Raw genomic sequence first — 8,192 nt, 5'->3', positions numbered from 1 at the left:
TTCAGGAAACACAAAGATGAAATTGATTACACAGTCCTAAAGTTGCATCTCTCCATTAACTTGCTTAGTATGATGATAGTTAAAGAAATCAATGGAAAACACTGGAATAAAAGCAGTAAGGAGTATTACCTAACTGAGTTCCAGTAACTGAAAAATGCTAAAAAACGAAGTCAGGGGACTGGAGTTGTGGTTCAGTGGTAGAGCACTTGCCTAGCATGTGAGAAGAACTGGGTTTGATTCTCAGCACCACATAAAAATAAATGAATAAAATAAATGTACATCAACATCTAAAAAATATTTTTTAAAAAGAGCTAAATCAGAATTGCTGTCCCATATGCCTGGTTTTGCTTCATTGAGAGATAAAATCCCTATACCAAAAGATGTACAACTAAGGCACACACAGTACTTTTAATTATCACAAAGCAAATACCCTAATAATTTTTTCTTTACTAAATAAAGTTATATTTTCCAAATATAGTTGGTTAGACCTGTTGATGCATCTTCACCAGCAGCTGGGGCATCTCCACTCTTCATGTTTCTGGGGTAAATAATTTGAGCTCTGTGCTGAGGAGTTCCTGAAGGACTGCCTTGGCCAGGGAATTTCAAATCTCAGAGGCCACAGTTGGTGTTGTGAACTTATAGTGGGGAACTTCCCTGCAGTTTCTCATAAGTTAACATGGTCAAACAAGCTAGATGGTTGAACTTGTCCTGAACATTGCCTTCAAACCACTTCTTTTTGGCCTTGTCCCTAGATTTCTTCACTGGGTCTTTGTCGTTCTTGGCCAACTTTCCACCATCTTTCTTGTCATCCTTGGGAGGCACCATGAAATTCAGAGAGCAGTGTTGCCATCACCACCTAAGATGTCAGCATGAATAAATAAATAAATAATCTTTCAACATAATAGAATATCATCTAACATTCAGATACCCATGGATGATCCCTCCCAATTACCACCCTTCTTTACCTCCCACTCAATGGTTCCACAATCTTACATTTAAGTTAATCACTTGTTATCTGTCAAAATTCTGATTTTTTTTCTTTTTTTTTTTTATTGTAAACAAATGGGATACATGTTGTTTCTCTGTTTGGACCTGGGGTAAAGGCATACCATTTGTGTAATCATAAATTTACATAGGATAATGTTGTTTGATTCATTCTGTTATTTTTTCCCTTCCCCCCACCCCTCCCAAAAATTCTGATTTTAATATACATAAACACTACAGTTTAGTTTTGTCAAATTCCAAGTTTGAGATAAGTAGAGTTGAAGTCATGAAGTAGGACTCCTTGTATGTCTAGATTCTTTGGTTAGATGTTCTGTTTATGATACCCATGTAATTGCATGTAGCTGTAGACCTTTTGGCTTTATAGTCTCACAGGGTTTTGTCATGTGTTTATACTGTGACTTTATTTTTCCATTCAACTGTGGGTGAACTTTACAAGCCACATTGTTGTAGGTAGGCCTTGCTCTACAGAAGTACTCATTTCTAGAAGTGAAATCACTGGTCAAACATCCGCAGTCCTAATTAATCATGCCAAACTGACTTCCCTTTAAAGTGGTTGTTCAGTTTCCATCCCTGGGAGCAAAGCACAGGAGTCCCTGTGGGTCACATTCTCACTCAGATTTGGTACAGTAGGATCTGCAGTTGTTTATTCTGGTTAACAGTGTTTTATTGTTTGTATATGTTGCCAAGAATTTTATCCACTGTGTGGCTTGCTCTTTCACTCAGTAATGTCTTTTGAAGAACCAAAGATCTTAATTATATTGAAGTAAAGTTTATCATTTATTTCCTTTGTGGTTAGTATTTTTTGTGTCCTGTTCAAATAATCTATTCCTACCCTTATTTAATAAAATTGCTGTCATGTATTAGTTCCTAGAAGGTTTATTATCTTGCTTTTCACATTTAGATTTACAATATACATAAAATTTCTTTTGTGTAACATTTGAAAGAGGATCAAGTTTCTGGGGGTTTTCCATGTCAATCTAAGTTTATCCCAGCACCATTTATTGCAGAGGTTATTCATTCTCTGATTCTCTACAGTGACACCTGCCTTGGGTTCCTTGGGCTGCTGGAACAAATCACCACAAACTGGATGACCTGAAACAATACAAAGGTATTTCCTTGTGGTTCTGGATACTGAAAGTGTAAGATTTACTCTGGGTTGGGTCATGCTTTCTGTGAAGGCTCTTGGGGACAATCCTGTTCCCAAGGCTTCTGGTGATCCTTGGTGCTCCTTGGCTTCCAGCTGCAGAACTCCAGTCTCTGGGCTCCATCATCCCATGATGCTCTGTGTCCAGATCTCTATATCCAACTTCCCCTCTTGTCAAAAGGACAACAATTATATTGAGTTTAAGGCCCACCCCAATCTAGTTTGGTCTCCCTGTAACTGATTACATCTGCACAGACTTGTCGGGGTTTCCAGGACCCCCAGCCTTGGGCACGGTCAAGATGGCGCCTGACGCTGAGCCAAAAGTGGCCAGCTATACAGTAAACAACCAGCGAATTCCAATGATTGGCTAGTTAACGATGTGATTAGAGCATGCCCCCCTCGTGTACCTATTCTATGCCTGCAGCTGTCCGCCGTTTACCTCGTGTACTCTCCCCTGATTGGTTGAAGTGTATATAAGCTTGGTGGGTGGGGGAGTAAGGGGCAGAAGCTGAAGCTGGGAGAAGCGGAAGAAGCTGAGGGCGGAAGAAGCTGGGAGTGCGCAGAAGCTGAGAGAAGAAGCTGAGAGAAGAGAAGCTGGGAGTGCGCGGAAGCTGGGAGTAAGAGAAGTGTAGGAGAGGGACTGTGCATAATAAACTTCCAAAGCTTCAGACGTTTGTCGTGTCTCTCTCTGTGGCCAGAGGGAACGCGATACAGACTCTACTGGCAAAGGAGGTCACATTCATAAGTAAGGGGGTTGAGGGAGAGTCATTGGGGCCATCATGGAGGCAGGTTACCACAAACATGTGGCATGCCACCTTGGTGCATGAACACAAACACATGTAGGGTCATTCTCAAAAGAAAGATGAGTATCCATCACAATTGTTAAAATATATGGTTTTAAAATTACATTTCATTTAAATCCATCTTCTGTCTTAATAAATAATGCGTAAGTGTGAAATCTTTTTTAGAATAAATTATCTTAGAAATATTCCACCATTTTATAAAGGTTATTTTTAGATAAATACTCCTTTAAATGTACTTTATTTTTATATTAAAAATAAAAATAATTGAATTGTTGTACATACACATCAGCACACATACACACAGAAATCGTCCTTCTGAATTAATTTGTCCCTCACAATGTAAAGAGTCGTTTAAAAATCACAGTAGAGCAGGTTATTAGAAATCCAACTTTAACCTTTTCATTTTGATTTGCCTGTGGTCACACAACTAGTAGCAGAGTCAGGGCTGGACCTAGGACTCCACCCCCACAGTCCAGTAAGTGTATCAATTACACAATAGTCAACAAATGACTTTCCTGACCATGCAATTATTTAGTGAAAAAAACCACTGCTAGTGACTAAGTTCTATATTTATTTCATTGAATTGTCTGTCAATAGTATTTCCTATGAGCAGAAAACTTCATTGACCCGTTTACATTCTTCCTAAGAATGAAATCCCTCAGTTGATGATTCTTAGCTGCTACTATATGCATGACTGCTCCCCCTTTCTCAATAAATAAAAATAATAATGCACCTTGCATCTTGGGCTATTAGCATTCTCATTCATGCTGCAATTTATCATTTTGAAAAGAAAGTAGGAAAGCCTAAGCTGGAAAAAGCAAGCGAATTTGAGTGTGTGTCCATCCTGTGTGCACACACCTCTAGAGCATTTGCAGAGACCAGGGTATTTTTGGTAATAGGTTCCACGCCTACAAAGTAATGTACATGTTCACTGCAGAGCAGTGAATGAAGTGTCCTGTTGTCAGAGACTCTGAGCACAGCTGGGTTCAACTTGCCTAGCAACAGGCTCTAATGTGACTCTTTTATTTTGTAAAATTCAGGCCTCTAAAATATTTCACAGCATTTGGAAACCTGTGTCTGTCTTACTGTGCACCATGTGGTCAACACCATATGCTGACAGATGAGAATAGAATCCATTATGAACTAGAATATATTGCATCTAGAATAAGATTGGCATAAAATTAAAAAATGTGATGTTGTACTCTCTCAGGTAGTTGATGATTTGAGTATTATTGGCCTATAGGAGAGTAGAAGACTAAATGTTTTGTTGTGCTTATGATAATAGAAGCAGAAATAGGAATACTCAGAGAGTTAATTATAAAGGGGAAACTGTCAGGTTTGAACTATGTTAATTTCTCCTAATTGATCTTCTAAAAACTTCTCAGGCTAAGTTCATTTGGTCTACCTGTATTCTTTATCTTTCATTCAGATTTAATCTTGAAAACAAATCCAGGGGAGAATTTTTGGTGCACATTTATTTCCTCTCATATATCTAACTGCATCCTGGTGTGATTGATTTGGAGACAAATAATCTTTAGATATTTGCCTTTTCAAATTGCAAATATTTTCTTTTTTTTTTTCTTCAGTCTTTCCAGGCTCTTTGGGGGTGTTTTTGTTTCTAGAGGTCAAAATATAATATTCTTCGATTAGACAGCTTGTATTAATGCTTCTAAAATCATTCTATATTCTTTTGACTACCATGATTCACTTATATGAACCCACTTATATTAATTTTCTGCAAAGGCAAAATCAGCAGAAAGAAGAGATGGGATATAAATACTAAACTGATGAACTCAGAAAAGAAAGCATTTTGCAACTGACTTGATTCCGGGAAATGAAAGTGTGCTGCTAAATTGTATTAAAATTTTAAGCTCTACAACTAAATTTTTGGAATAGACTGCTGATATTAATTTTTTGCTGGCATATAGATATATAATAGTTATGTAGGTATTTACATACATATATTTTATAATGTAATTGCATATTATATTGTATATAATATTTTATGTAGGTATTTCCATACACATAAAATATAAAATATTACTGTTCTAAGTTAGTGATATTATAATCTATTGCATGTAATTTGTGTTAAACATATTGTCAGTTGTATTAGGTATATATTTTACATAATTAGAAAGATGATCTCTTGTTTCAAAATAAAAACTCTTTTATAGACATGCCAATACACTATTAGATATATAGTATTCTCATCCTTTGATTACTTTCAATCTTTGAATCTACTCAGCACCATAGCCCTTAGATGAATGCAAATTTTATAAATAATTAAATGCAACATAATTTTTATTTTAGAACTTAAAAAATCTATGAAACTTTACATGGTCATTAAGATGTGCACTAAGACCCAAGAGTGTGCTGTGTAAGGCATACAGGTCTGGAGCAGGGACCCAGACCAGGGTTGGTATACCTACATCCTCACACTTTAACTTAGGGGTCCAAAGCAAAATAACAGATAGCAGTCTTGTGTCTTTTTGCCAGAACAAAGAGACATAAGCCACAATTATAGCTACCATTTTGAGAGACATAAATTGTGCATGTAGATAATAACTTTCTATTTATTATTTCTACTCCTTATATGAAATGTGAAAATATCTTGGGAATTTCACTTATTGCCCTAGTAAGTTGTAGAAGTTTACCTGACCACAAAGCCTGCTCTATTCACTAAATCATAATATACCATAATTCACTATAAAATACACAGCAAAATAAAGATATGAGATGAGTGTTCCAAACAGACTTTAGAAGGAATGTCCTTTTAATATCTGCCTCAAGTTTTAAAGAAGTTGCAATTATTCCTAATCACGCAATGTTGAGACTAATTTAATCAATCAACACAGATGTATGCTTTTAACAGCAACACTAAAAGCATACATAACCAAGATAAAAACAATATAGGTTTTAAACTGACCACAAAACCTTCCATCTCAATTCTGCCACTTACCAGGTATACATATGTGGGTGAGCTCATAACACCCACAGGTTTGGCCTTCCTCGTCTGTAAACTGGGAATATCTCTAGACATACTTTGTAAGTCACTTGTGCTTAACTAGAAAATACATCACAGTTGCCACCATGTGGTAGACTCTCAATAAGAGACTGAATTTTTTCCCAAGATCTTATTTTCTAATACATTAACAATCTGTTTAGAATGAAACTCACCATCCTGTATCATTAATATGCACCAATATATTTTTTCAGTAAACATTGGTAGCAATGGAGTAGTAGAGAAGTACAGACAGTGAAGTTATTTTCAAAAGTAAATCTATCATGGAAGTTACTAGAGATCATCACCATTATCATCATAGATTCTGCCTTGTCCTAGGATTTCATCCTCATGGGCATTTACTGTGATTTTTGGCAGCCACTGGCCTTCTCAGCCTTGCTCACTCCACCTAGAAGGACCATCAAAGGCCAGGACAGCTGCAGCAAATTCCTGCTTCAGGTCTCAGAGAACTGGGTGGGGTGTGTCTCAGGTGTGAACAGAATCTAAGAAAATCATGAAAATGACCACATGCTTTGTTCTAAAAAGCATTTATCACCAGTGAATCTTTGGAAAAGACAGTGTCACTTATCATCTTATCTCAGAGCTACAGATGAACTGATCAATATGAAGACCAAACTCAGGTCCCCAAAATTCTTAGGCGCAGTTCCCCAGAGTCTGACGACCGGCCTCTCTAGCGATTTTCTGTGCTCATGAGATAGGACAAAAATACTTGAACACACTGAAATTTTATCTACCCTGCCCACCTTCTACCCTGTGCCATTCCCTCCATGCGTCCCCCTTTTCCATCCTTAGCAAGGGTCCTCCCCACTTTAGCAGACCAAAATATTTGGGGTTCTTGTGATGGATGAGCAGGAAGTGAGTTTGGGGAAACAGGTGGGCAGCAGGCAAAATGTGTGACTGACAGCTGGAGCAGACTTTAGGAGGAAGGGGTGCAAGGTGTTAAAGAGAGAAGCAGAGGAAACAGAACTATGATCAAAATGCAGAGTGTTAAGAAATATTCTAGGATCTACCCTTTCCTTTGAGAAATTCAATGAAAAAGACCAGTCATTTGGAAATCACTACTGACTGCATGGATTGGGACTTTGCCCATGACCACATTCACATTCTGGCATTGCCCCACTTGGATCATCAATTTATGAGTTTATAACTGCAATATTTTATATTTCATAAAAGCCACATTGCCCTCTCAGAGGGGCATACTTATGTCTCTCTCCTAGTTTCTGGTAACCACTATTTCCTTGCCTCTTCAAGCCTAGAAGTCATAATGGTCCCACTGCCCCAATTCTGGGTACCTGCACTAGTTTCATGGCCCCTCTATACTCCACCCACACCTTTGTAATTACTCTATTAATAAATTTTCCTCAAATTATCTTAATTTGAGTGTGCCATCTGCTTCCTGATGGGACGCTGAACAATCCACCTGTCACTCAACTTTGTTCTATAATCTTACATCAAAACCCTAGAAAGCTAAGCATGATGAGATAGAAATGAGCAGCAAGACCAAGAGTCTTTCTGTTTAACAGTTTTATATCTTAGAAGCTGGAATTGTCTAATTCAAGGGCATAAAATCTATTTGCTTAGAAAGAATCTAAGAAACTTATTTCAATCCAATTTTTGTTACATTATCTCCCCTGTCCTATCTTTTCTGCTACAGAAGTTATTTTTCTTCTCATTTGGCTTTATCCTTACCACTTAAATTTTCACTGATTCTACTCGGTCACCAGTTGAGCAGACAAGACCAGATACTGTCCTGCTGGACCATCCTGGACTGGAGTCTCTGCTGAGGGTGCAGACTCTATGCCCTGAAGCCACAAAGGCATGACAAGTCCATGGGTGGGAAGGGGTCTATCAGAAGCAGGAAAGGATCTCCCCTTTTTGATTGGCTCTATCCCCTTTATAAGTTCCAGGTTTCAAGAAAGGCACAAAGTATGACACAATAATACTTCTGGGTTTATCTTGTATGAAAGTAGTTCTCTATAATTACTCATCATGAACACATCCCTGGGAAATCAACCTTGGATACTAGGGCAGAAGCCATCTTGGCTAGGGCATTTGCTGGGCATGGGCTAGTAGACCACTTCTTCCTTCCACCTCAGCTTGTTTTGCTTCTCAGTGAGCTCCCTGAGATAGGGGCAGTCCTTCAGCCACCTTCGAATTACAAGGGCATAGCCCCATACCTGATAAACAGTTGGGGCTACTTAATTAAATAAGTGAACGG

The 8,192-nt window shown here is 38.0% G+C and overlaps 1 pseudogene; it reads right to left on the bottom strand.

Annotated features, from left to right (window-relative positions):
• Positions 1-459: 459 nt before the first annotated feature.
• On the bottom strand, positions 460-825 carry LOC124989181 (40S ribosomal protein S25-like; annotated as a pseudogene).
• Between the last annotated feature and the right edge of the window lie 7,367 nt (positions 826-8,192).

Source organism: Sciurus carolinensis, chromosome 7 (genome assembly GCF_902686445.1).
Source record: "Sciurus carolinensis chromosome 7, mSciCar1.2, whole genome shotgun sequence".
Lineage (NCBI taxonomy): Eukaryota > Metazoa > Chordata > Mammalia > Rodentia > Sciuridae > Sciurus > Sciurus carolinensis.
The sequence above is the reverse complement of the archived record's forward strand: the minus strand, read 5'-3'. Positions and strand labels throughout refer to the sequence as shown.